The sequence below is a fragment of the Ovis canadensis genome, chromosome 25, assembly GCF_042477335.2.
Source record: "Ovis canadensis isolate MfBH-ARS-UI-01 breed Bighorn chromosome 25, ARS-UI_OviCan_v2, whole genome shotgun sequence".
Taxonomy (NCBI): domain Eukaryota; kingdom Metazoa; phylum Chordata; class Mammalia; order Artiodactyla; family Bovidae; genus Ovis; species Ovis canadensis.
Genome location: NC_091269.1, coordinates 25494733 through 25522230, shown reverse-complemented (window position 1 = coordinate 25522230; position 27498 = coordinate 25494733). Strand labels below are relative to the sequence as shown.

Genomic DNA, 27498 nt, shown 5'->3' with positions numbered 1-27498 from the left:
CAAATTCTTGAAGGCAGTGGTGGTTTACTGTTTGGTTCTTTCTTCCTTTTTCCTTTGTATGTGTCAGATGTGTTTGGGGAAACTCCCCCCAAGACTGGCGCATGGTTCACACATCCTTTGACTGTTTCACACGTTCTCCCTCTGGAGCTGGTGGCCGGGAGTTTCCAGCCAGCCTGAACTGGAGCCATTGGCCAGGGCATGCTGTCCATGGCTGGAGCTGTATCTAGTAGCATCTGGTACTTGCCCAGAAATGGGACACAAAGAATAAACAAAGCAAAGAGACTGCCTTGGAAACTGGACTGCAGAACTGAGAAGATACTCAGAAAAGTGGCTTCAGGCCAGCTCCTACTCTCTCCAAATATGCCAGGAATGCAGGGCCCGGAGGAAGGGGACAAAACAGTGGAAAGAAGGAAAAACCACAGCCCATCACCAAGGGCACCCTTCCAGCTCCTCGTCTAGCTGTCCAAACAAAGCAAAAGGATGCGCCTCACCCCAAATAAAAGTGTATCGGAACTGAAAAACAATTGTTAGTACAGTTTGCATTTATTTTGGGCAAGCATCTCCCCAAACAGATCTCTGAATCTTTTTAGCATCCCCTTTTTGGGTGAGGACCAGTAAGAGTGAGGATTTATAGAAGCACCTACAGGGAGCGAGCAGGGCTGAGATAGAAAACTTTAGTTGCCAGGGAACTGCTTGGAGCTGGAGATTCTTTCTCAGTTTGAGATGAAGATCAAGACAAAGGACAAAAGGCCAAAGCGGGGGGTTGGTTAGAGAACAAAACAAAAACAGGAAGTGGCCAACTCAGGGATTTTCCATGGAAGGTTAGGAAGCATATCCGGATAGAAAGAGAAAAAGGAAGAAAAAGGGCACCTCTGAATCTCCTGGAAGCCACTTGAGATGTTGGGAAATTGGGTTTTCAGCAGACCCCAGCTTGATGGAGGCACAGCTGGCGATCAGGACACCAGACGGGAAGCCAGAGCCCTAGACTCAGCGCCGGCTCATCCTTGGCATGTCCCCACGTCTCTGACTGCCTTTGTTCTTCTCTTCTAAGGAGGCTTCTTCACCTCTTGAGTTCCTTAGAGCTGTTTCTGTGTGTCCTAACGAACTGTGAAAACAGTCTAGAATAACCCAGAAGCACATCCTCACCTGTAAGCAAGCATTCCCAAAGGATATTTGGCACACAGATGGAAAAATATACGTGTTACCTGCCTGTTGCTGTTAGGACTATATGACTCAGTTCTTTCGCTACCACATTTAGAAGAGGCTGTGTGATGTGGGGGGAGGGGAGGTGCTGTCTGCTGTCTTTTTCATCTTGAACTCTGCCCTTCCCTTACTCCCTAGTCAGGGCAGAAGCAGGCTTCTTAGACCTGGCTCTTTCTCCATCTCTGCCTTCTTAGAAGTCAATGGGTGAGGGTCTGTGGGGCAGGGGAATGACCCATCTTGGGTGAGGGTCCAATAGAGAAAATGTCTCTGTTGCTGTCAGTAAATCTCAAGAGCAGGGATGTCCTGGATCCAGACTGTGTCCTCTGGGCAGTGGTCCTTGAAGGGCCCCACTTAGCACCATGAGGGAGATGTTGATTCGAGTTGAAGAGGTTTTTTTTTTTTTTGGCCAAGACAGGAGGAGACAGGGAATCTCTGGTTCCCGCCCGGGCTTGTTTTGTCTTGAGATCTTGTTTTACTCCCTAGTAGATCAAGGAAGTCAGAATTTTATCTGAGATGAGAAGAAGATGCCAGAGGGTTTCTAACACCCTTTATGCAAATGAGCCAGGAAAGTAGATTGCAGGCAGCCATCAGAGGTCAAAGGTCACGCTCCACAATTCAACAATTATTTTGCTCCAAATGAAGGAGGACAGCGGGACTGAAGGAAATGAGTTGCAACTACCTCAATTCATGTGTGAAAGTTTCCAATTAGAAATTCAAAGGACTTGTTGTTTAATGAAAAAGTGAAGCAAATTCCTTTTTATGTGTTTCCCAACTTCCTTGGTGGTCTCTGTTGAAGAGCTGGATCCCACTGCAGGAATCGTTTGGTTCCTGACCAGAAGCAGAATCTGAAATAAAGGAAAGGTCATCGATTACTTGGCTTCTGTTGCGAGCAGGGTGGGGTGGGGGTGGGGGGAGGGTAGGCATGGTGTTGGCACCCTACTGCCTGGGCCAAATCTGTCCCACAGCCTGATTTTGTCAATAAAGTTTTATTGGAACTCAGCTTCACCCATTTGTTGGTAGATGATCTGTGATTGGTTTCATAGTACAAGGGCAGAGTTGAGTAGCTAGGGCAGAGATCATACAGTCTGCAGAGTCAAAATATTTACTTTCTGTAAAGCTAGTTTGGAATGCTCAAACTACCGCACAATTGCACTCATCTCACATGCTAGTAAAGTAATGCTCAAAATTCTCCAAGCCAGGCTTCAGCAATACGTGAACCGTCAACTTCCAGATGTTCAAGCTGGTTTTAGAAAAGGCAGAGGAACCAGAGATCAAATTGCCAACATCCACTGGATCATGGAAAAAGCAAGAGAGTTCCAGAAAAACATCTATTTCTGCTTTATTGACTATGCCAAAGCCTTTGACTGTGTGGATCACAATAAACTGTGGAAAATTCTGAGAGAGATGGGAATACCAGACCACCTGAGCTGCCTCTTGAGAAACCTATATGCAGATCAGGAAGCAACAGTTAGAACTGGACATGGAACAACAGACTGGTTCCAAATAGGAAAAGGAGTACGTCAAGGCTATATATTGTCACCCTGCTTATTTAACTTCTATGCAGAGTACATCATGAGAAACGCTGGGCTGGAAGAAACACAAGCTGGAATCAAGATTGCCAGGAGAAATATCAATCACCTCAGATATGCAGATGATACCACCCTTATGGCAGAAAGTGAAGAGGAACTCAAAAGCCTCTTGATGAAAGTGAAAGAGAAGAGTGAAAAGGTTGGCTTGAAGCTCAACATTCAGAAAACGAAGATCATGGCGTCCGGTCCCATCACTTCATGGGAAATAGATGGAGAAACAGTGGAAACAGTGTCAAACTTAATTTTTTTGGGCTCCAAAATCACCGCAGATGGTGACTGCAGCCATGAAATAAAAAGACGAATACTCATTGGAAGAAAAGTTACGACCAACCTAGACAGCATATTCAAAAGCAGAGACATTACTTTGCCAACAAAGGTCCGTCTAGTCAAGGCTATGGTTTTTCCAGTGGTCATGTATGGATGTGAGAGTTGGACTGTAAAGAAGGCTGAGCCCCGAAGAATTGATGCTTTTGAACTGTGGTGTTGGAGACGACTCGTGAGAGTCCCTTGGACTGCAAGGAGACCCAACCAGTCCATTCTGAAGGAGATCAACCCTGGGATTTCTTTGGAAGGAATGATGCTAAAGCTGAAACTCCAGTACTTTGGCCACCTCATGTGAAGAGTTGACTCATTGGAAAAGACTCTGATGCTGGGAGAGATTGGGGGCAGGAGGAGAAGGGGACGACAGAGGCATCACTGACTCGATGGACATGAGTTTGAGTGAACTCCGGGAGTTGGTGATGGACAGGGAGGCCTGGCGTGCTGTGATTCATGGGGTCGCAAAGAGTCGGACACGACTGAGCGACTGAACTGAAAGCTAGTTTACAGCCCATGTTCTCATTCACTGGCTCTTCCAGCCGCCTCCCCCCCGTCATTCACTGGCTCTTCCAGCCGCCCCTCCCCCCATCATTCACTGGCTCTTCCAGCCGCCCCTCCCCGTCATTCACTGGCTCTTCCAGCCGCCCCTCTCCGTCATTCACTGGCCTTAATTTTTGATCTGCAGTGGGTCCCTTTGGAAATATACGAACGTTCTATAATCCCATTTTAGAAAAATATTAACATGTGATCTCTTGGTTAAAAGTACCTAGATGCGGGACTTCTCTGGTGGTCAGTAGTTGGGACTCTGTGCTCCCACTGCACAGGGCACAGGTTCGATCCCTGGTGGGGAACTCAGATGCCTCATACTGCATGGCATAGCCAAAAAAAAGAAAAGTAACATGGACCCAGTTCAACTCTTCAGAACTCAAGGGAAACAATTCAGAGCCCAAGGTCCCCTGGCAGAATGGTCCACAGTCCACCTTCTACCAGAAAGAGGACACGCAATTTATCTTGGCCAGATACAGCCTGTCAGGGACACAGACTTACTTTTGGGCTTACTTACTTTTGTCTTACTTTCAGTTTTAAAATGAAAACAGATACATAATTTTCTCTGATCATAAAAATGCTTTGTGTTTCTTATCAAGAATTTTAAGAAGTACAGAAAATATGGAAAAGGTAAAAATCACCTTGAAATCCACCTCCACAGAGATGAGCAGTGCTAACAACTTGATAAACCCTTTCAGGTGTCTCTTTTAGGCCTACACGCCATCAACAAGTCCATAGATGGGCTGCACATATTCTATCTCCTACTTCTATCAAAATCATCCAGGAGAATATTACTATTATTAGGGACTTCCCAGGTGGTGCTGGTGGCAAAGAACCTGTCTGCCAATGCAGGTGAACTTAAGAGAGCCAGGTAGAGACCTGGCTTCGATCCCTGGGTCAGGAAGATCCCCTGGAGGAGGGCCTGGCAACCCACTCCGGTATTTTTGCTTATCCTATGACAGGGGAGGCTGGGGAGTCCGTAGGATCACACAGAGTCGGACAAGACTGATGAGCCATGTGGATATTGTTCTCTGGCTTTGCGTGTACACGTCCGACAACAGAGTTGCACAGTACTTTCATTTATTTATTTATTTACAATAAATATTTATTTATTTGGCTTTGCTGGGTCTTAGTTGTGGCACACAGACTCTTTCAGTTGTGGCATGTGGGATCTAATTCCCTGACTGGGGGCTGAATCAAGGCTCCCTGCTTTGGGAGCTTGGAGTCTTAGCATCTTAGTCTTAGTCTCCCGTTGGGAGGTCCCAACGATTACACAGCATTAATCGTTTATTAAGTGGGGTATAATTCACTGGCTCAATCACATCTAGGTTGTTTCCTGTTTTCTTGGTTTTGTTTTATATTTATTTACCACACAGTCATGTGACTTTCTTTCTACTTACATTTTTGTGCGTTTTCCTGATTGTTCAGCTGAGGCTAAATGTCTAGCCTTGAAATGAAGGAGTCAATGTTACTCATTAATAATGGTAATACACAGTATCAAACTGCCTCCAGAAAATGTGTAACACTCCACATCCACCAACAGTATAGGGCAGTGCTCGTTTCTCACTCTCTGGCCACTGTTAATATTTAAGGTTTTAGTCAATCTGATAGGTTAAAACTGACACAATATTGTCATATTGATTCGTTTCTTAGGTTGTTTTACTTTTCTTTTAGCCGTGCCTCTCTGCACTCAGGATCTTAGTTCCCTGACCAGGGACCAAACCTGCACTCCCTGCAGTGGAAGCTCGGAATTGTAACCACTAGGATCTCCAGGGAAGTCCTCAGAGTGCTTTACTTTCGAGTAGCATTGTCTATGATTGAATAGAGGCGAAAATACTGACTTCAAATTAGGTTCTCCTTATTACACAAGAACCCAACACTGGCACGAAAGCAGAGTTACTATTCAGAGGAGCCAGTTGCCTAGCACAGGACAGTTTGAAGCTCTTTGAGGACGATACTCTTTCATTGATTGATTTATTCATAGGATCACTGGTGACTACTTTCGGGTGCTTACTGAATGGCATCTGGAAGGCCACATGGTTTCGGTCAACAAGAGGCTTGGATGACAGGGATGACCTTTGTAACATTCTTGCAACATGCTTGCAGGCAGAGAGCCGACTCCGTGTTCTGTTAGTGACTCTACTCTATGCTGCATCCCATTTCAGCTTCCCCCACTTGTTTGGCTGCTCAGGCACTTTGTTTGAGCACAAGGACTTTGTCAGTTGCAGCACGCAGGCCTAGTCGCCCTGCAGCATGTGGGATCCTACTTTCCAGACCAGGGATCGAATCTGGGTCCCCTGCACTGGAAGGTGGATTCTTAACTCCTGGACCACCAGGGAAGTCCCAGCTCCCTGGGTCTTGAATGGATCTGCCCATTTCTCTCCCTCCCAGCACTGGAAGATGACAGCTTCACGTTAGCCAACACAACCAAGAAAGCCGTAAGAACAAAGTCAGAAATGCTGTCTGGAACTCAGGGCAAGAGTGGATCAGAGAGTGGGGGGACAGCCGTGGCAGACAATGGAGGAGAATGAGTCCCCAGAGTGGCAGCTCCGTCCCCTAGGCTTTATGGGGTCCTCGGGATGCCCAGGCGCGCCAGAGTCAGCTGCAGGATTGCAGTCCCTTCTAGGTCTGCCCCTCCGTGGTTTCCTGCCCGGCTGAATGGCCGTTGCTCCGTGGTGATGATTCACGGCGTTTGGAAAGTGTGGCTGTGTTCTGAACAGGGAAGTGAAAAATAACCCAGCCAAGGGCAGCACAGGACAGCAACGGGGCTGTCACAAGACGTGAAGCTTTACTTTGGAAAACGCAGGGGGTGGGGCACCTCGGGGAAGTGGGTCTTGGTGGTTCGGCCCTGCTAGCCCTTCTGCAGAGCCTCAGCTTTTCCGAGCACTGGTCACCGAGCTGCCCCTTGGAAGCGGCTGCTGGTCTTGGCCCAGCGGCTGTGGGTAGAAGGAAGTGGACGGGTGATTCAGTGACTGTCGGCTTCCTCTCTGACTCAAGATTGGATCCGTTTTTTAGGGTGGTGCCAGGGGCCCTGGGCTGCTTTAGCTAGAATCTTTGGAGTCAGAACAGAGGCACTGACCGCTGTGGTTGCTGGCTTTCCTCCGACCCTTTGGGATGGGTAAGGGGATTAGGCTGAACTCTCTGCCTCCCTCCTCGTTGGGTAAGCCCTTCTGACTTGAGGCCTGCCTGTGCTTCCAGCTGAGAGAGATCAGTGAGCTGGGGAGCAGAAGCCTCTCTAGGTCTGTGGCCATCTAGAGGGTTTGCTTGATTTGGGGGTCATATTTGGAAGAACATTTGGGCTCTGAGGGGCTTGGCTTTGGCAGGTATCAGACGTGTTGAACTAGCTTTCATGGAGTCCATCTGTCCATCATGGTACACAGGGGCCCTGCTGCTCCCTTCCCATGAGCAGAGTCGTGATCACCTCCATCCTCTGTGTGCTGCTTACACACCATCACCACCATCACTGAATCCTGTTCTAAGAAACACTTTAACTATCCAGATAATGACCTCTGCCTGAGAGTGTCCAATCCTGAAAGTACTGACTTGATAAAGACGTGGAAATCCTCTCAAGAGCTGCAACAGGGGTTCTGTATTTCAGTGTCCTAAACAACCTTGGATGATGGTCCCTTCTCCTCTCCTTTCCCTCCTGTTCCCATGGCCAAAGCTGAGGACAGCTGGTCTTGCTTGGGCAGGATGGCCAGAGTCCACTCCCTGGTGAGTTTCATGGGGAAGCTATTATTCAGTTCAGTTCAGTTCAGTCACTCAGTCGTGTCCGACTCTTTGCGACCCCATGAGTTGCACCACGCCAGGCCTCCCTGTCCATCACCAACTCCCAGAGTTCACTCAGACTCACGTCCATCGAGTCAGTGATGCCATCCAGCCATCTCATCCTCGGTCGTCCCCTTCTCCTCCTGCCCCCAATCTCTCCCAGCATCAGAGTCTTTTCCAATGAGTCAACTCTTTGCATGAGATGACCAAAGTACTGGAGTTTCAGCTTTAGCATCATTCCTTCCAAAGAAATCCCAGGGCTGATTAGCCACACGAAAGAGAAATGTGACCCAGATCACTCAGGGCTTCAAAAAGGGACTCAGGGCTTCAAAAAGGATGCCTGAGATGGGACCTGACCCTGCCAGGCGCTCTCATCACTTACTAAATCTTGGTCTCGTCTACCCCAACATGGATTTCAATCTCTTTGATAAGCTTTCTCTACATGGCAGGGAATGTACAGGACAGCAGCTTCTGCTTATCACACCTCCCAGCTTCACTGCTGGAGAGGGGGCCAAGAGTTCAAAAGTTCCACCTGATGGCCTTTGTGGGGGTCAGACAATAGTTCCCGGTTCCATCTCTGTGGTCGGGGGAGGATCTCTGAGCAAGAGGCTGCCCACATTTGGTTGCTATGATCAGTTCAGGGGTGGCAGTATTTTCCAAAGAAGGGGGCGCCCATCCTAGGTAGACAAACAGTAGGTCCCCTAACCCTGGGCACTGTAGGCTGGGGTCCTGGGCCGCCTCACCTCTCTTTGTAGGGGCTGCAGTGAGTGGCCTGGCCAAGGGGAGGAGGTGCCTTTTGAACCCTCAGAAACCATCATTTTACTGCTTGAAAATCCATAAAAGATGGGGGTTTCCTCAACCATCTTTTTTTGGGGGGGATACATGTTTGAGGCCACAGCTGTGTGTGATCTTCTGAAGGGACGGCCTTGGAGGCTCAGAGCAGAGTGAGAAGAACAAAGGAAATGTTCTGAGAAGCATGGCAAAAATGAAACCAAATAAAAACCCCATAAAAATCCCTCCGAGGGCAGAGGAAATACCAACCCAAGGCTTCTGAGCCACAGATTCGGTAGTAAAAATTGAAGGACAGGCCACTCAGAGGCGATCCCACTGGGGCCAGAGGGAGAATGTACTGGAACACAATAAAAGGGAATCATCCGAGCAGGGAAGGGCCGCTGGGGTGTGTGTCTGTGTGCTGTAATTCAGGAACTGACTGATGACCAGGGTTCACGGGGAGCCTGACAGACATAGGCCACAGGAACCGGTTCAAACTGCGCTTGCAGCGGCCTCGACCAGATGATGGACAGCTGGCCTGCCCCCTGCAGGCTCTGACTGATGGTCCTGGGAACTCTGACCTCTACTAGGCCACAAAAAGACCTGTTTAGAAATCTCTATTGATTAAGTAAACAGCCACAGGGCAGATAATAATAATTGTGTGACGTGGCTGGTGTGCTTGCAGTCAGGAGAAACACGTGTTAATAATGACTGGGGCAGGAATCTTGCCTTTCTGTTCCTCTTTATTGACTTCCTGGCTCCTGGTGTCAGTTCTAGGCTCAGAGAGTATTTGCAGGGGATGGAGTTGAGGGTGTGGAGACTTTCACTCATTTCACGGGTGTCGACATCCCAGGGATGGGACCCCACCTGTCACTGCATGGCAGCTGGTGGGCAGGTGGTCCTCCTTCCTGCCCTGGCTAACCTGAGATGCTGCTCCTGGTGGCTTTCCATCTGATTTGTGGCCCTGGGGCCACTGGAATCATAGCAGGAGTGTCTCCCCAGGTCTCCCCTGGAGTAGTAGGCTAAGCATGAAGAAAAGTCTGGTTTTCATCTGCAAGCATCTCTGAGCACACTGATCCTGTTTAGTTTTAGCCAAGAGCTGGTCAGACTCCCCTGGACAGAGAATAGAAGCCCCTTTGCCACTTTGCTTCTCTAATGATCTCTGAGACCCCTTTGTAGATGGAGGTGGGAGTGGGCTGCTGGCTCTGGACTCAGTTATGCTTCTGGACGCAGTATGGTTATGTCTAATCAGCTCTCTGGGCTCCAGCAGCAGTTTTGATGTTTGTTCATCCCATTCATTCATCACTGATCCATCCACTGACTCACTTGCTAGGACTGTCATTTAGTCATTCAGCCACAATGAGACTGTATCTTCTTATCTTTGGTCTCTGCTGTCTGGCGTGGCTCCAAGCCCATGGTAGCGGCTCTGTGCGTTTGCTAACTTCCTTCCTGGCCTCACTTTTGTGGAAATTCTTACTTTTGGGACCTCAGAATGTGGCTGTATTTGGATGCAGGGTCTTTAAAGAGGGGATTAAGTTAAAATGAGGCCGCTTTCAGTTAAAAATGAGGCTCTGATTCAATCTGGTTGGTGTCTGTATACGAAGAAGAGATTAAGGGACTCCCCTGGTGGTTGGATGGCATCACTGACTCAACAGACATGAGTCTGAGCAAACTCCGGGAGACACTGAAGGACAAGGAAGCCTGGTGTGCTGCAATCCATGGGATTGCAAAGAGGTGGACATGACTGAGTGACTGAACAACCACAATAACCTGGTGGTCTAGTGGTTAAGACTCTGCCTTCTATTGCAGGGGATGCAGGTTCGGTTCCTGATCGGGAAAGTAAGATCCCACATGCTGCAGGGCAACTAAGCCCATGTGCGACAACGAGGGAGGACCCCGAAGAGCCCATGCATTGAAACTAAGACCTGACACAGCCAAAAATAAATAAAAAAAGTTTTTTAAAGAAGAGATTTAGACCCAGACACACACAGCGGAAAGACGGTGTGAAGACACAGAATACAGCCGTCTACAAGCCCAGGAGAGAGGCCTGGCACAGATCCTTCCTTCATGGCCTCCAGAAGGAACCAACCTTGCTGACTCCTCCTCGATCGTGGACTTCCAGCATCCAGCCCTGGGAGGACATACATGTTTTCTGTTCAAGCTATCAGGCGGCGGTTCTTTGTTCTGGCAGCCCCAGCAAACCGGTACAAGCTTTCAACACATTCACCAAGCACAGGACCACATGCAAGGTGTTCTAGGAGGTCTGGAGACAAAGCAGAGAAATAGACACAGGGAAAGAGGAACAGCTAGGGGCCCATCCTCGCTATACATTTTCTCCTCCCAAACCCCTCTCTACTTGGCCTCTCCTTCCCTCTACCTCCAACAGAAAGAGGAAACACAGGGGGAAATGAAACAGAGGGTTCCCCAGCAAAAGGACTGGCATCCTACAGAAGCTCTGTAGTAGAATGCATATAGAATCTGAAGCACTTTTGTCTCTTTGTTTTTTACACAATAAAGAAGTTTATTTCAGTCTCTTATCAAAGAAGTGTAGCAGTAGGTAGCCTAGGACTGCTTTAGCGGTTCTACACTCATCAGTATTCCATGTTCCTTTCTTTCTATTCTTAGAATTTGGCATCTATTGCAAAGAACACCTCATGGTCCAAAATGGCTGCTTTAGCTCTAGCCATCATATTCTTATTCCAAGCCACAAAGGATAAAGCAGGTAAATAAGTCATCTTTGCTGGGTTAACTCCCTTTAAGCACTCATCCAAAAAGTATTTTCCATGTGTATTTGCAGAAGTGCATTTTTTTTTTTTTCCTGGCTACCTCTCTTTCCACCGTCTTTACTTGGTGCATGTATGCATATGTGCATGGCCAGCCTGAATGTGTGTGTGCACCTGAGGAAGGCCCGGGAAAGGGTTCACAGCTGTTGTGGACACATTGTGAGCATTTAGCTGGCAGGGCCTTCCCCAGGGTGCTTGCCAGCCCCAGTTTTATGATACATGGTGGCTGGAAAGGGCCACAATCAAACCTTTCTCGGGATCATGAAGTACATCCCTTGTTGCGCTTTTTGACTAAATATGATGCCAATGTTGTGTCTCCACGCAACTGCTACAGGAGAAATGTCCTTTGGTTTCTGGCCCTGGCCAGTGTTGGTGGGGCTGTGACCTCCTTGTCTTCAGGAATCAGGAGCTCTTGTCATCATGCAATAATCTTGTGATCTCTGGCAACTTCTCTGAGCCTGCAGACCTAGCCTATTAAGAAACTAAGTCCATTTGCAAATGTGCCTGAGATATGTCTTGATACTTCTGGTTCTTCCATGGTGTCCACCACTTTTCAATCAAAGACATTTTGCACCACACAGCTCAGTAATAATCCTGTCCCCTCATGGGTCTCTTTTGCAATCCTAGCTTAGCTCATCGATTTTAAAGGGAACTGGAATTCCAGGAGCTCAGTGTTGACCAACCTGTCCCATGTTGCGTAGTGCTGGGTCCCCAGTGGACTTTGGCAGAGATGTAACCGCCCCTATGGTTGCAATCAGCTTCTGTTTGCATGTTGGGGGTGAAGTTTGCAACAGGGTCACTTGTACTGATCGTGGCGTTTCTGAAGCGTGGTGCCAATTTCTTCATTTAACGTTGATGTGAAAGAAGCTTCCTTTCTTTTTTTTTTTTTTTTCAAACTTTAAACTTGTTATTTCGTATTGGGGCATAGCTGATTAGCAGTGCTGTGGCAGTCTCAGGAAAGAGACTCAGCCATACATATACATGTATCCATTCTCCCCCAAACCCTTCCCATCCAGGCTGGCACATAACATTGAGCAGAGTTCCATGTGCTATACAGTAGGTCCTTGTTGATTATTCATTTTGAATACAGCAGTGTGTATATGACCTTCCCTAATCTCCCTGCGTATCCCTTCCCTGCCGGCAACCATAAGTTCGTTTTCTAAGTCTGTGGGTCTCTTTCTGTTTTTTAAGTCCATTTGTAGCATTTCCACAAATAAGGGATTCCATACAATATTTCTCCCTCTCTGTCTGACTTAGTATGACACTCTTTAGGTCCATCCATGTTGCTGCAATGGCATTATTTCATTCTTTTTACGGCTGGGTAATATTCCATTGTATACATGTACCACGTCTTTATCCATTCCTCTATCGATGGACATTTAGGTTGAAGCTGCTTTTCTTTTCTGCATACAGACAAAGGAACATCTTCCAGAATAGTCATGTCCTGCATGTGCTGGGCTCTCCCCAGCCCACTTCCTCCTGCAGTGCCCTCCTTGCTTGGCTTGCCCGCCATCCTTGCCCTCTTTTTCTTGCTTCCTGATTCTCACCAAGCATAATCCCCCTACTTGATAAACCTTAGGTTTTATCAAGAGGCAACTCCAGAGGTTATCTATATTTTAGATTTTTTTGATGTCTTTTAAAGTCTTTATTGTTGTCACAATATTGTTTCTCTTTTATGTTTTGATTTTTTTTTTTGGCTGAGAAGGTATATAGGATCTTAGCTCCCTGACCAGGAAACTGAACCCTCACCCTCTGCATTGGAAGGCGAAGTCTTAACCACTGGACCATCAGGGAAGTCCCAGAGGTTACTGGCATTTTAAATGAGTGATTCATGAACAACTAAGCTTTCAAAACCCAAAGAAATGATCTTCCATTGCTTGAATGGAGCCAAGGGTTTCTATCTGGACTGGGTGTGCACACAGGTCTACTGTGCTTATTCAAATACCCAAGCTGGGGCTTGGCGGTCCAGTGGTTAAGATGCAGGGGACCTGGGTTTGATCCCTGGTCTGGAAGGATCCCACAGGCTGCAGGGCAACTAAGCCTGTGCACCACAACTACTGAGCTGGTGCTCTGGAGTCTGTACTCTGCAACAGGAGAAGCTACTGCAATGAGAAGCCTGCATACCAAAACCAAGAGTAGCCCTTGCTCATCGCAACTAGAGAAAGCCTGCACACAGCGACAGAGATTAATAAATAAATAACCTTAAAAAATCCCCAAATATCCAAGACTGTGGCCAGTCTCCCTCTAAGCCAAGTGGCACCACCTTCCTTGGTGTGTGTCTTGCATGATGCAGGTGACTTTTCCAGCCATGGCTTTGACACCACTCAGGCTATTTATCACATATCTTGCTGCAAGCAGAGGCTGACTCGGGTCTTGGTGCCATCTTATTGCCACTTACCCTAGACCCAGAGCTATATTTATTAGTTAGCAGATTACGTTTTTAGGGCTTCCCCAGTGGCTCAGTGGTAAAGAATCTGCCTACAAAGCAGGAAATGTAGGTTTGATCTCTAGGTTGGGAAGATCCCCTGGAGGAGGGCATGTCAACCCACTCCAGTAGTCTTGCCTGGAGAATCCCATGGACAGAGGAGCCTGGCAGGCTACAGTCCATGGGGTCTCAAAGAGTCAGATATGACTGAGCGACTGAGCACAGAATATGCTTTTAAACTCACATCCTTTCCTCCCAGGCTTCAATTTCATAAATTTTGGTTCTTCCAGAGAACTGAACAGGGCCCGCAATCCTGCACGTACTTTTCAATAATCCCATGACTAGTCAGTGAGGATGGAGCAGTGACCCCGAGATAGAAGACTTCATTCGGCATGACTCATCCTTGGAGACAGCCAGGTCTCCTGGCGTGTGTTGTTAAGTGCCTGGTTCTGTAAATATTGACAGTTAGAAACCATCCTGAGAGCTACGAAGCGATGACCTTGCTTCATAGGAAGGTAATGTATATGAATATGCCCTGTGATTAGGTAACACTCGTTATTTGCTCCGATTTAGTCACTGATAAATATCACTGCACTCTCTCTCTTCCTAATAGTGGCTCCTCTGTTCATGTGTGACTCAGAGCTGATATATTATGGGGTCTGATTCAGCAAGGAAAGTTTGGTCTGCCACAGCAGAGAACAACATCCAAGGCCACTTTGGTTTCCAGGATACTAGTTTCTTAACAAGTGTGGCACTGCCAAGAAGGAAAAGCTCAGTAGGAGTCTCCATATTTGAGAAACTGAAGCGGGTGTGGAGGGATAAAGAGCAGAAGAGTGCTTTAAAAAAAATAAAATTTATTTATTTTAAAAAGTATTTTGGTTCAACTTGAGGCGTGTGGGATCTTAGTTCCCTCACCAGGGATTGAACCTATGGCTCCTGTACTGGAGGCTCAGCGTCTCAATTACTGGACCAGGAGGGAAGTCCCCAGAAGGGTGCTTTTCATCATTCTGAGCCTGTGTGTCAAAAAATGCTGGTCTCTTAGGCACATTTCCAGTGTATTTCACCCACTGGCTCCCCAGGGGGTGACCTCTCTATTCAAGCCAACCCTTTCAGGCTTGTGAGCACTGCCCTCAGAGAAGGGGTGAGGATGCCCATGCAGAAACTGGGTTTACCTCTTGCTCTCCCTTTCTAATAACTTAAAATTAATGGATCATTACCGACGTTTTCTGAGGGCTTTGGTTGTTTGGTTTCTGAAGTTTTATTCCTGTGAAGGAATTTCTCATTTGAATTGCAGTTCAGTTCTTTTGAATGGCCCTTGTTTATTTCCTACATTTTTTCAGGGCCTGTCCTGCCAAAGCGGAGATGAGCTTTTCAATAGGTGGGATTTGAACATGGGCTTTTGGCAGATCAGTATGCGGGCTAAAATTGTGGCCCTTGGCCAAGGGCACGTGCATGCACACATGCACACACACACACGTGCAAGGCTGCAGCCCTCTGCATAATCACTTGGCACTTACTCCGTGTTGTCTTCTAAAGAGAGCAGAGCTCGGCCTGTGCTAACTGCATCAAGAGGCAGCACAGCCCTGTGAAGGGAGCATGCTTTGGGGCTGGCACTGAAGCACCGATTACCTCAATGTTAGATATTTCTTTACTGCTGACTGTGTGACTTTGGGCAAGTGTCTTAACTTCTCTGAGCCTCAGAAACCTTATTTGTAAAATGAGGATCCTAACACCTACCCAACTAGCAGGGCTAGTGTGAGTCGAGATGAGATAATGCATGGAACACACCTGGTTCATAAAAACTGCTTTGTCCACAGTGGCTATGTTATTGTCTTTAGCACAAAGCCAGTGTGAAAGCTGCTGCTGCTGACAATTTGGGATTGTTTTGGATTCAAGTTATGAAGTGCTTACTCTGAGTCTAAAGTTTTATATGCATTGGCTCAGCCCCTCAAGGAGGTATTACTAGCTTCACTTTACAGAAGAGGAGCTTGAGGCTCAGGAGTGAGTACAGCTTGCTGGAATTGGAGCCAGGCATCTCTGGCTGTGGGGCTTCCTAGGTGGAGCTGGTGGTAAAGAGAACACCTGCTAAGACATAAGAGACGCGGGTTCAATCCCTGGGTCGGGAAGATCCCCTGGTAGAGGGCACAGCAACCCACTCCAGTATTCTTGCCTGGAGAATCCATAGAGAGGAGCCTGGCAGGTTACGGTGCATAGGATCACTAAGAGTCGGACACAACTAAAACAATGTAGCGCGCATGTATGCATGTCTGGCTGTGGGGAGCCTGCACTGATTGCGAGATGGGCCATCTTTTCAGGGACACTGGAGGTCATGAGTGTGTGTTTATGTGTGTGGGTGTGTGTATTTAGCAGAGGCTGGCAACTTGCTGTGTCAGGAGGACACCGGGGCACCTGCTTCATCTTTACCCCATTACATGAACACAGATCCGTCTGTGTGCTGTAAGCCAAACAGCTTTGCAAAGCCCTTGCTTAGCCACCTCACAGTGGCTGGGCGTTCTGTCCTTTTGTTCAGGTAGATCCCACACCTGCTGAGTTATGACGCAGTGTTCTGGAACCTGTTGTTAGTCCCAATTTTTAATGGAATGTCAATGGGTGGGTGACAGGCATCCTAGCCTTTGGCTGGGGGTGGGTGGTGGTGGGTTCTAGGATGCTGGAGGAGATGGAAACTCAGAGTGACAGTCACCTTGCTTGTCTGGGTGACCAGAAGGAAACAGATGGTTTAAGTTCCTCCTCCAAACCCCCTCCCTCAGGGACACATTTTACCTGAAATGATGAGATTTCAAATTATGCCCTCTCAGGGCAGCTTTCTGGAGGAGGGAATGGCAACCCACTCCAGTATTCTTGCCTGGAGAATCCCATGGACAGAGAAGCCTGGCAGGCTACAGTCCATGAGGTCACCAAGAGTCAGACAGGACTGAAGCGGCTGAGCACACATGTACGCAGGGCTGTCTCTCTGGTGCCAGGACTATACAGCATGTCTGGAAGAAAAGAGAAGCGGTCAGCAGGGCAATGTACAGACCATGAATAAAGGAGACTTCCCTTGAAGTGGCCCCAAATGAAGGTGTGTTTTCTGAGCGGAAATGTGAGGTAAAGGATCCTTGTGACGACTTGAATGGAGAGCCTGTTTCTAAGTCATAACAAGAACTTCTAGGCATGAATGCTTCAACTGGATGAAACCTATGTTTCTTGTTCCTCTCTCGAAGGTGAAAGGTCTCCCAAGGCCCCCGAGGAGAGGGCTCTTGCCATCACTTCTACTTACCTGGGTCCCTAAAGGTCCCAGGAGGTGGGAAGGTGTTTCCATCAGGGCCCAGAGGTCACCCAGCAAGGTCAGAGCCTCGATGAAGGGGTGTTGAAGGGGTGTTCCCGGAGGAAGCATCAGTGAGTCTCAGATGCATCTGTGGAAGGCCTGGCATTTCTGAGAGAAGGAAGGAGCAGCAGAGTGGAGGCAGGGAGGCTGGCTTTGGCTGCCTGGAGATCAGATCTCATACCTTACCGAGGGGTCTCTGCTCCGTGAGTCAGCAGGGGAGCAGGGATCCTCTCTCAGCGATGGCCAGTGGAGGCAGAAACTACAGTGGAGGCAAGACTAGGCAGGCAGGTTGGACAGACTTTAAAGATGCACATGGGTTGCTCTGTATTGACGGGATCTGCTTCCAGTCCTTCTAAATCTTTCAGGTCCAGGAATCTCTTCCTTGGTGCCCCAAAGAGCTGACAGATCCTCCAGCTGGCTTCCATCTCTGGAGGGCGCCACAAAGACTAAGCCGGTGGTGCCAGGTAAGACACTTGCAACATCTGGTACATAGGATGTGTTGAGTACAAGTCGTCTAATGTTACTGTCACTTGTCATTATGTCAGACTCCATTTTGTGTTTACACTTTAAAATAAAACTTTATTTTCAGATTTTTTTGGTCGTGCTGTGTGGCATGTGGGATCTCAGTTCCCTGACCAGGGATCGAACCTGTGCCCACTGCATTGGAAGGGTGGGGTCTTAACCACTGGAGGGCAGGGAAATCCCTGCGTTTTACACTTTAGAAGTCTGTTCTCCTTCAAACAGAATGGTTCTTTCTGGCAGACATGCCCCAGCCCATCCGCCTTACCTCCCAGAAACTGTGGGCTCCTTTGTGCTTCCTTTGTGTTCCACGTTCATTTCTTATGTTCATCCCCTTGCTCATTCATCGGTCCTCCCAACACTTATGCTAAAGAGATCGTGGTCTGTGCCCTTGCTGAAGAGGTGTTACCCAACCCACTTGTGACACTCCCTCGCACCACCCCACCCTCTGCAAATACATACGATGAATTCTTTAGTCGTTCTGGTTCCACGTCTAATTTCTGAATAGATGCACGTGACCTCCATTTTTGTGTGAGTGTATTTTTTCAACGCCAGTAGACTTTTCAGGGGAACTCAGTGCCCGCAAAGAGCATCTGGAGGCTCTGATTTAGAAAGCGCTCCCTGTTCCAAGGTCCTCTGAGGCTCTTGCTGTCTAGATCAGAGAAAGATCAGGGAGGAGGGAGGAGTCACCAGAGACTGATGGAAAAAACCAGGCCCACGTGTACCCTGGGCTGCTCCTTAGCCTACCCTGCCTGGAACCATACTCCCTAACGTGACATCTGGATACCGATGTCTGCTTTTCAAGAGCTGCCTGGGTAAAGAATACGAGTCAGGTTACTTTAGAAACTAAGTAGTCTTTCTTCTTTTTTTTGCATCAGAATCTACGTTTTTTTCATTTTATGTTTTTAAAATGGAAGTATAGTTGATTTACAATGTTGTAGAAACCAAGCAGTCTTGCTGAGCTACATGACAATTACTAGCCACACAGAAAATTGCCAGCCCCACCAACACTCATCATGTGACTGTGGGCGGGACCCTGCCGTTGAGTGACCACAGCGGTCCTTGTTGAAACAACTGGGCCCCAAAGTCAATTTAAAGGGGAAATAAAAAGATAGCAGGGTCAGGCTACAAATGCTTACGTATATAGCCGTGGAACGCTCATTCGAGATCGTTCTATGTCAACATGGGGGCAGCTGTTGCTCCCTTGCGTGAGGATAGGAAAAACAACTATCCTAGGAGAGGTGCGGGGGGCTAGGGTGCTGGAGAATTCAATGCACAGCAGAGGGGGCTGCCTCCCCCCTTCCCCGGGTGCAGCAGCAGGGCGGCGGGTGCATGCTCTCCAGGATTCTATTTCAAGCCGACTGGAGGCAAGAATGTTCTTTGCCACAGGAAGAATGTTCCCTCAGACAGAACTGCTAATCAGGCGAGAGGATGGGAGGAACGTACAGCCAGTGGTGGCGGCTGCTGGTTTTTTTAGCAGCCTTTCCCCTCCTGGCCTGAGTCGCATGATTTTTGGCCGGCTGAGACAGTGGCTGAAGATCTATACCCCTCCCCACCCCGCCGCCTCTCCAACCTCATGGCCTTTGTTTTTGAAAATATAGGAATTTTCTGAGCCTGCGAGCTCCGTTGCACAACTCTGAGCGATTTTCCAGAGCTTCCCTATGTCATCTGTCTCCGTGACAGCAACAGGGAAGGAGGAGGGAGGAAAAAGGCCAGGGTGCACACGGGCCGAGGAGGGAAAAGCAAGGGAAAGGCGGCGGGGGGCGGTCAGTGGAGAAACATTTTGGTGACGTCAAAGAAGACCACACTCCCCAGCATAACATTACTTGGTACCTCATCCGCCCACTCTCTAATTTACTAGAAACCAAACAGCCTGTTTGGAAACCTGTAGCCTACAGTCTTTTTTTTTTTTTTGGTTTTATATTTTTTGTTATTCTCCCTGGACCCAAAGGGCCATTCATTGTTGGGAGTTTGAAAGCTACCTGATTTCCTGAAACAGAGGGGATTTCCACGAGTAATAATTCAGCCCGTGCTGGTGCGAGGCGCTGGAGCTCGAGTAAATTGATCCAGCTGCTCACGGGCTGATGGAAAAGCGCCCGGGGAAGGGGACGGCATCTGCAGCTGGGGCCGCAGCGGGCGCGGTCACGTGGCCAGGCCGGCGTCCGCGGAGCTGACTTGGGCTCGCCCCCGCCCCGCCTGCATCCTCCGACCCCGCCCGGCGCGCCAGCCCGCCCCCCGCGCGCCCCCGCCCGCCCCCGCGCGCGCCCCCGTCTCCCCCGCGCGCCCCCGACCCCCGCCCCCCTGCGCGCCCCCGTCCCCCCCGCGCGCCCATCCCCCTGCAAGCGCCCTCCGACCCGGCGCGCGTCCGCGCTCGCTCCTAACTGTGCTCTCTTCTCTGCGCCTAGACCCCGCCTTCCAGCCCGCGCTGGTCTCGCTGGAGGAAGACAGTTTCATGGGCCATGTGGCAACCTCTTTCTCGGGAAATGCGAGACGCCAAGGATGGTTGGGGGCGGCCCTACGTCCTAAGCTTCCCCAGAGAGTCACCCTTTTGGCTCCGTTGACTGTGCTTCCCAGAAGCCTCCCCCGTTTCTGTTGTCTGGACAGTCAGGGCCTATTGACAAATAAAATCGGAGCTGGCAGCGGTAACCTGGATGAAACCCGAGGCTAAAGAAATACCGTTTCCAATACCCAGATGGTAGAGTTCAATCTGTTTTCTGGCCAAGGCCGGGCAAGTTAATTTTTATCCTAGTAAAAATAATAAACAGGGCATTAGCAACTAAATGTTTATCAATTTGCAGTTCATTTCCAGCCAGTCTATTTCACTCCCGCATGCTTTTACTGTTAGCTGATGAACTGGAGTGCTTTACATGAAACCATATGTGACTAGTTAAGTCCTAGCCCCTACAGCATTTCTATGGTGCTTTTCACCTTAATTGGTTAATGTTATTTGGCTGTTTCAGCCATGGTCTTCCAATATAGCCTTTTAATGATAAACTTCAGTGGAGAAAGGTTAAATGACTTGCTGGGGATCACCCCACAGTTGAGGAGTGGGGCCGGTAAGGATGCCCTGGTTGGGAAGATGTCTGATTAAATGGGCAAAAAGCAAGGAGAGCTCAGAGAGACAATGATAAATACTTGTGAGCATCTGGTCACCCACAAGCCAAGCCTTTCTGCAAATGCCATGACTGGTTTTGTTGTCTTAGCGGAATTCACAGGCCCATTTGGTGGTGTCATCTATTGTTTATCCACCAACTATTATATTCGGAAACAATTTCAGCGATGACAAAATGGAGTGATGGCTATACTGTGAATCACACAGGCAGGGAACCCTTCTCTCAGCCTCCCAGTTTTCCTTCATTGAGTATATAATAGAAATCTTGATATTGCCACATGGTTCAACTCAGATCTAAAGTGGTTACTTAGAGAAAGGGAGAAAAGAAAGAATTTATGAGGTAGCGGTGCAGAAAGAACTAAGTCAGACCTACGCCTACGTTCCATCTTTTTCTCCTTGGGAGAATAACTCACTTTCTTGAAGCTTCAGTTTTCTTCCCAGTGAAAACATGGGGCTGGCAGGATGCCCTTGGAGTGCTGCTGCTGCTGCTGCTAAGTCGCTTCAGTCGTGTCCGACTCTGTGCGACCCCATAGACGGCAGCCCACCCGGCTCCCCCGCCCCTGGGATTCTCCAGGCAATGTATTCAGGGCTTGGCACTGTGCTTGGAGTCTAGTAGAGGCTAGTAGGAATCCTTTCCTTAGGAAGAGTAGTCTTGGCAGGGCTGGCAGGCAATGGGTTGAGGACACCATATATGCAACTCCAAATATGAGGCAATACCCCATTTCCCAACGAGCAAGTTACAAAAGTCTTCTGTGTGTGCACCCGTGTCTGTTTTTCTTTTCTTGGCTGGGTTGAATATGGACACTTTTAATGATGCAAGTGGAATAGTCAAAATTCTAGTTATAAAATTTAACTTATTGGTCTCATTACATGCCTATTTAAAATTATAGGTGTAAATATACGTATTTAGAATCTTGCCCTTTTGAACTCATTATCCAGACTCTTCATCATCACCTGTCTTTGTCATCACTGAGCCCCCCTTTTGAGTGATCTCACTCCATCTTCCAGAACTTGCTTCTGCCCACATATTTTTGAGTTTGTATTTGCAGTCACTGGCAATGTTATCTCAAGCTTAATATCCACACGCTATTTATGATATCCCTAAAGTAACTTCTTCTTGTCCTGCTTAAAAATCTTAACAGGGTGAAGATCTTAACCCATTAAAGATCTTAACAGCGTTGTGCCTAGGTTAGGAAAGAATATTCATGCGTTTTAACGATGCATACTCAGATACCAAAGCGTGAAATGACGTGAGGTTTGGGATTTTCCTTGAGACAATTCAGCAAAGAGAAAAAGATAAAAGACAAAAAAAAAAAAAAAAAAGAAGGACCAGTGAAGCAAATGTGGAAAAAATCTGGGTAATTAGTAATCTGGAGAGAGAGTATATCATCATACTGTATGCTCTTCTTTCGATTACAAATTTTCATAATAAGTTTATAAAAAATGAGCTTTAAAAAACATGCTTGCATTATCTGTTACTTGCAGTTAGAGGCACACCTTCAAGGATAACTACAAAAACTCCTACCTTACTGTGATTAAAAAAATACAACTGTTCTTCGGACCTGTGGACACAGGATTCGGGGGAAGGAAAGGGTGGGACGAACTGAGAAAGTAGCCTTGACATATATACATGACCATGTGGAAAATAGGTAGCTAGCGGGAAGCTGCCGTATAGCACAGGGCGCTCAGCTTAGTGCTCTGTGATGACCTACAGTGGTGTGATGAAGGGAAGTTGGGAGGGAAGCTCAAGAGGGAGGGGATAAAATGTATACTTATAGCTGATTCATATTGTTGTACAGCAGAAACTAATACAACATTGTAAAGCAATTATACTCCAATAAAATTAAAAAACACTGTAAAAAGCAAAAACACCCACAACTGTTCTAGGCAACCTCTATGAACATCTTAAACTGGTATCGATTGAATGCCTTTAAGGGCATTTTGTTATTTAAAATAAAGAAACTGAGTGAGCATTCTATAACATGAGGAACTTTGGATAGACACACTTATAAGGTGACATCTTACATTTGCTCATATGAGTTATTTTCCTTGTTGATCTGAGTGAATGGGGATTGGTGATGACCCAAAATAGAGAACTCCCATAAGTGATATGGAAAGACCTCCTGCAATGTCCTTTGTCAAAAATACCCATTACCTAGTGCCCTCATTGGCATCTGAGCTCGAAAGCCCAGGATAGTAGGGAACATACAGTCCTGGAGGCGGGCCTGGTGACACCTGCCTGAGGATGGGGTGTCAGTGGTGATGTAAAAGGGGAGAGGCAACATTTTCCTCATTGGGCAATGTTTATCCCCTGGGGAGAGGACACAGAGCCGTGGTCCACGCAGCCAAAGTGAGAGGCTGGTTGGGTAATTGTCCAGCAGGTTCCAAGTCAGGCAAGACTGTTTAGGCCTGTGCCTAGTCACTCAGTCCTTTCTGGCTCTTTTTGACACCATGGACTGTAGCCCGCCAGGCTCCTCTGTCCATGGGATTCTCCAGGCAAGAACACTGGACCAGGTAGCCATTTCCTTCTCCAGGGCATCTTCCCAATCCAGGATAGAACCTAGGTCTTCTGTATTGCAGGCAGATTCTTTACTGACTGAAATGAACCAGGGAAGCCCACTTTGCCTAAGAGTCCTAAACTACCACTATCAGAAGGGATTGGAAAACTGTTCAACGTTTATGTTTGTTTTATAGCATGGGTTTTCCAGAGGACGAAAGAAAAAGTGATTATTTTAAAAACATTTTTGAAGGATAGGATGCTTTCCATAAAATGAAGTAGACTACTTGCCAATGAGGATTATAATTAAAAATATCTTCTTGATCTGGGTGGAAAGTCTCCAGAATTCTTTGATTTTTACTGTTTTTTCCCCTGAGGATACATCATGCTAGGCCACGGTAGACCTGTCATCATTGTTGAGAGATTTACTTCTGACAGTTTTCTTCATCTCCTTGTTCACACTCAGCATTTCACAAGAGAGAGGATTTTTGGTATTTTGAAGGAATCCTCTCTCAAACATAAAAATCACAACATTCTGGCTTTCCAGCGTCTATCTCAACATTTTAGCGCAAGCAGATTGATTGGAATGCAGAAAAACAAAAGAAGATCAACAAAACACCAGCATGCTCAAACTGAGAGCGGGTTCTTTTTGGACAGTGTGTGTTTTTTTGATGAGCTAAGTGTTGATTCTAACCCAAAAAGACTGAGAAGTGTGAGGTTAGATAAGTGTCTGCTAGATTCATTATTGCCATGTGGATTCTGTGGAGTCAGCTTAGAGTCACTGGGTGTAGCTGCAGAATAAAAGTTTTTCTGGTTTATACTTAGCTCTGATTGGACAGTTACTGAGAGCAGGGACTTGCAACACCTTCCGGAAGCTCTCTGGTAACTTCAGGTCTGCGCCCAGAGGGTGGACGCCTCTAGCAAGGTAGTGCAGGATGGATTCTGCAGGCGTTGCTTGAGCAACGCCAAGTGGCCCCCGGCCAGGGTAGGAGTTAAACCAGGAGATGGCTATCAAGGGCAGTTGTTAGGTTTGGCGCTTGTCTCTTGAGCTGCTGTGCTGAGCAGGAAGAGAGACATTTGTTTGTGGATTTAGCTCATCGCGCTATAGTGCACTCTGTAATCTGAGTCTTTCTCTTTGCTCCCGAGAAAAACAAGTCTGACTTGCATACCATGGAGGATTTAGATTGGCCAGTTTACATCTTTCACCCAGGTTGCTCGGAGCCCGCTCCCCACGATTTTCTACATTCATTTCCTAGCAATCTGGACGGCAGCCTCATTTGGTGGTTTGGGACGTAGTTAACATTTTCCAGTAGACGTGCTGCACACCCTGGGATGAATATAATCTTTTTCCAAGAACCATGATGATTTCTGACACTACCTTTGCCCCCGTGTGTATGTGTTCGCATGAAAACCAGTATGGCTGTACTATGGATCAGTGATCTGACTGCAGAGCAGTTATTGTTGGGTTTTCTTCAGGGTGGTTATCCTCCTTCTGGTCAGTGGATAAATGGTGTTTGGATAGGACCTGGCACAGATACTCTAACCGTTCAGCTTAATGTATAACTACTATGTTTTTCTTCTGTGTCAGCAGTTGGCAGCATGATCCTGTAAGTACCAATGCTGGTGAATAAGTGGATGTCTGTGGAGTGAGGGGAGGGCAGGGCTGGAGGAGGCAGTTTTGAAATCCATACCAGTGGTTGCTGCAAGTGATAAGATCATTTGAGTAACCTGTAAGACCTGTGGATTCACGGCTTTCAAAAACAGGAAAGTCTCTTGTTCAAAAACCCTCTAAAGCAACATGTGGGCGCAGAAAAGAAGCTGGCTTGTGGTTTGGTGATTGTAGTTCCTTATTGATATAATGGCCAGTGACGCAAGGCCTCTTGGGATTGCAGTGCTGTGACCGCAGGTGACAGTTACCCTGACAGGGTTCTGAAACAGGCCCGGGGCTTTCTGGACGGATGAGAAGTCTAAAAATTTCCCTTTTCATTTCCTCTCTTGTGTGACTTTGTCATTAAAAAAAAAAAACTGGTTCTTGACAAGGGAATTTTGCCCCAGCTCTTCAGGAGTTTAACTGGGTGACTTCTCTCCCACTTCCCAAAAATCCCTCCCTGAAAACCCCAAGCTAAAAAAAAAAAAAATTGTCTGGTCTATTCTTGCAGATTTTTCAGTGGGTCTATGTTTGATCAATTAGCTTTGAAGCCAGATTGATAACAAGCAGATTTCAAATACATTTTATGATCTGGAACAAAGACCATCAGGAACATCTCTATATCCTGAGTCTTCTGGGAATTTTAAGCCTTGAGTAAATGCTATGCTGTTCTGGAAGCCAAAGCCTCTCATAAGGAGAGGGAGGCTTGGAGAGACAGATGCTCCCAGGACCCCTGCTTGTGTCCTGAAATAAATGAAAACAGGTGCCATTCCTGCGTCACACGGCTAACTGACCGCCGCACAAACAATTCTGTTGGCTGGATGTGTGGGGCTATCTTGGCGTGAAAAACATTCTGCTTTAGAAATAAACTTCAGATGGGGCTTCTGATCCCCTGACTGCTCGGGAGGGGATTCGGGCGTGACAGTTTGGTGGGATGAATCTACTTTTAGAAGGCTACTTCTGTACTTTGCCTGCAGGGGGGAGAGAGGCCAACTTGGGGGAAGCCACCTCCACACCCCAATTCCTCCCAAAGTCCTTGTGAACACTTGGCATGCTTGTATGTAGGTATATATGTCTCTTTGTGTACATGCCTGTATGTGTATTACCTGTGTTGTTGGACACAACCGGCAAATTCCTTTTATTTTTCGGTGAATTCAGAGGACATAGCATTTGGAAGAAGGGTATGCACCAGTGTTCCAGCAAATTATCAGTCGAGTATGCCGATCCTTACTAAATGAACCCATCTTGGTGATTCCTCTAGGGTGGGCCTGATGACTTGCCTGGCATTATTGCACATCAGAATTTTCTGCCCATCCTCTCTCTTTCTCTCTCTCTGATAAGCCCAGTAAGTCTGCCCCAGTCACGTCACTGAGGTCATAGGGAAATGTGATCCTGCCAAGAGTGGGAGCTCAGGAGAACCGCCAAGAGCAGAAGGTTACATTGAGAGCAAGAACCACTTTCTGGGTTATGCATGTGTGCATGGGTGTTGTGTGTGTGTGAACTGTGTGTGCATTTGTGTTCTGTGGACCTGCAGGAGCGCTGGGCCTATGCGGAGTGGGTGTGTGTATTGCCTCTGTGTACCTGCACACACGTGCGTGTCCACTGTGTGTGACACATGGAATATCACAGACCTCTGGGGGCAGTTACGGGAAGGATGCTGGTGTATGTTAGCCTGCTTGGGAAGAGGTCAATCACTTCAGTACAAAGTGCTGTTCTTCTAATTTGCTCCCCTTTCTCCTGTCAGCAACGTGTATGGAGATCGCAGAAACCTTACAGGCAAGCAAAGGATCTGTGACATTTCTCCTGCCTGCCTGCCTCTCAAATGAGTTCTACTCAAACCCCTGTTGTCTTCAGCCTAAGGAAAAGGGAGAGAGTTTTAGAATTGAGAAGAGGGAGCAAGAATTCAATCGCACGCTGGTCTTTTTCATTGTGTTTTGAGTGTATGTTTTCTGTACGTCCAAAAGGACAGGAGAAGGGATAAAAGGGGGGTGGGGCAGGGAATCAGATGGGGCAGATTGTCTGATTTTGGACCTGAAAAGTAACATTTCTATCCTTCTACTCAGGACTCTGCCCCAGTTTCCTGTCTCTAACCTCCGAGTCTGACCCATTTCTGGCTATTTTTATTTGTTTCCCTGAAAATGCTCCCTGTGCGATTGGAGTTGACTCTTTGCCAACTTTGTTCTTATCCTCCCTGCCATCTGAGTCCAAAAGTGCAGCCCTTCCCACCTCACTCCCAGCAATTATGGGTGAGTTCAGAGTCAAAGAACGGCAGGGTTTCATGGTGATGTGACAAAGCGTTGACTTCTTTTCTCTCCATGAGACTCAAAGACAAGCAGCTGCTACCTGCACGCAGAGCTTTGCGCCCACTGCATCACCTTTGGTCTGATTTTCCTCGCCAAGGGAGCAGGCTCCTGTGGGGACAGCGGTTCCATCTCCAGCATCCCTGGGGGCACACGGATGCTGGAACACTCACCCCAGGCACTTATCTCCAATTACAGCCTGAGTCAGCAGGGGAACCGGGAAGTGGACTCCAGGTCCATTGTGGTATGGAAAGTTGGGTGTATTTACTTTTCTCTTAGAGCAAACTTTGATTTACTCTTTAATAAGTTACCATGAAGGATATGGTGCTGGAGAAATTTGACTTGGCACCTAAATCTAAGTCATATATTGATAAAGGAGGAGAGGGAACTAGGAGTCTTTTGCGTTTTTCTGGCTTTATCATTAACCCAAAGTTTGGAAATCTATTTGCTTTTAGAAGCATCAGTTTCCAAGTCTTCAAGAAGGTGTTAATTCTCTACTGATGAGGGATTTTGGCATCTTTAGCTGAAAGGTGTGATAACCGGGGTGACCTGTGACGCTGTGGAAACCCTAGAGGGGCTGTGTGACCAAATGAAGACTGACCTTGACTACAGGTTGAATTCTTGATCCTGTCACTTCCAGTTTCACTGGGGAAAATCGATTCATTTCTTTGGCCTCAGTCACCTCATCTGTAAA

At 47.5% G+C, this 27498-nt stretch overlaps 2 long non-coding RNA genes across 8 annotated transcripts in view; one reads left to right on the top strand and one right to left on the bottom strand.

Moving 5' to 3' along the window:
- The window catches only part of LOC138429974 (uncharacterized), a 96849-nt gene extending 76835 nt beyond the window's left edge, over positions 1–20014 (top strand). For all 3 annotated transcript variants that reach the window (XR_011252935.1, XR_011252934.1, XR_011252933.1), the window contains exons 2-6: positions 10005–10399; positions 10821–10917; positions 13694–13918; positions 17094–17192; positions 19653–20014. This is a non-coding gene — a long non-coding RNA (uncharacterized lncRNA). The remainder of the gene's footprint in view (positions 1–10004; positions 10400–10820; positions 10918–13693; positions 13919–17093; positions 17193–19652) is intronic.
- LOC138429973 (uncharacterized) lies at positions 525–21022 on the bottom strand. 5 transcript variants are annotated; one of them, XR_011252931.1, is made up of 6 exons: positions 20773–21022; positions 17710–17899; positions 16681–17210; positions 16185–16399; positions 10285–10458; positions 1656–2048 (listed from the first exon to the last, which is right to left on the bottom strand). It is a non-coding gene; the product is annotated as an uncharacterized lncRNA (long non-coding RNA). The 5 variants fall into 5 exon arrangements; XR_011252932.1 differs by lacking the exons at positions 17710–17899; positions 20773–21022 and adding an exon at positions 525–1105 and having other exon boundaries at positions 1883–2048; positions 16681–17315; XR_011252930.1 differs by lacking the exons at positions 17710–17899; positions 20773–21022 and having other exon boundaries at positions 16681–17315.
- Between the last annotated feature and the right edge of the window lie 6476 nt (positions 21023–27498).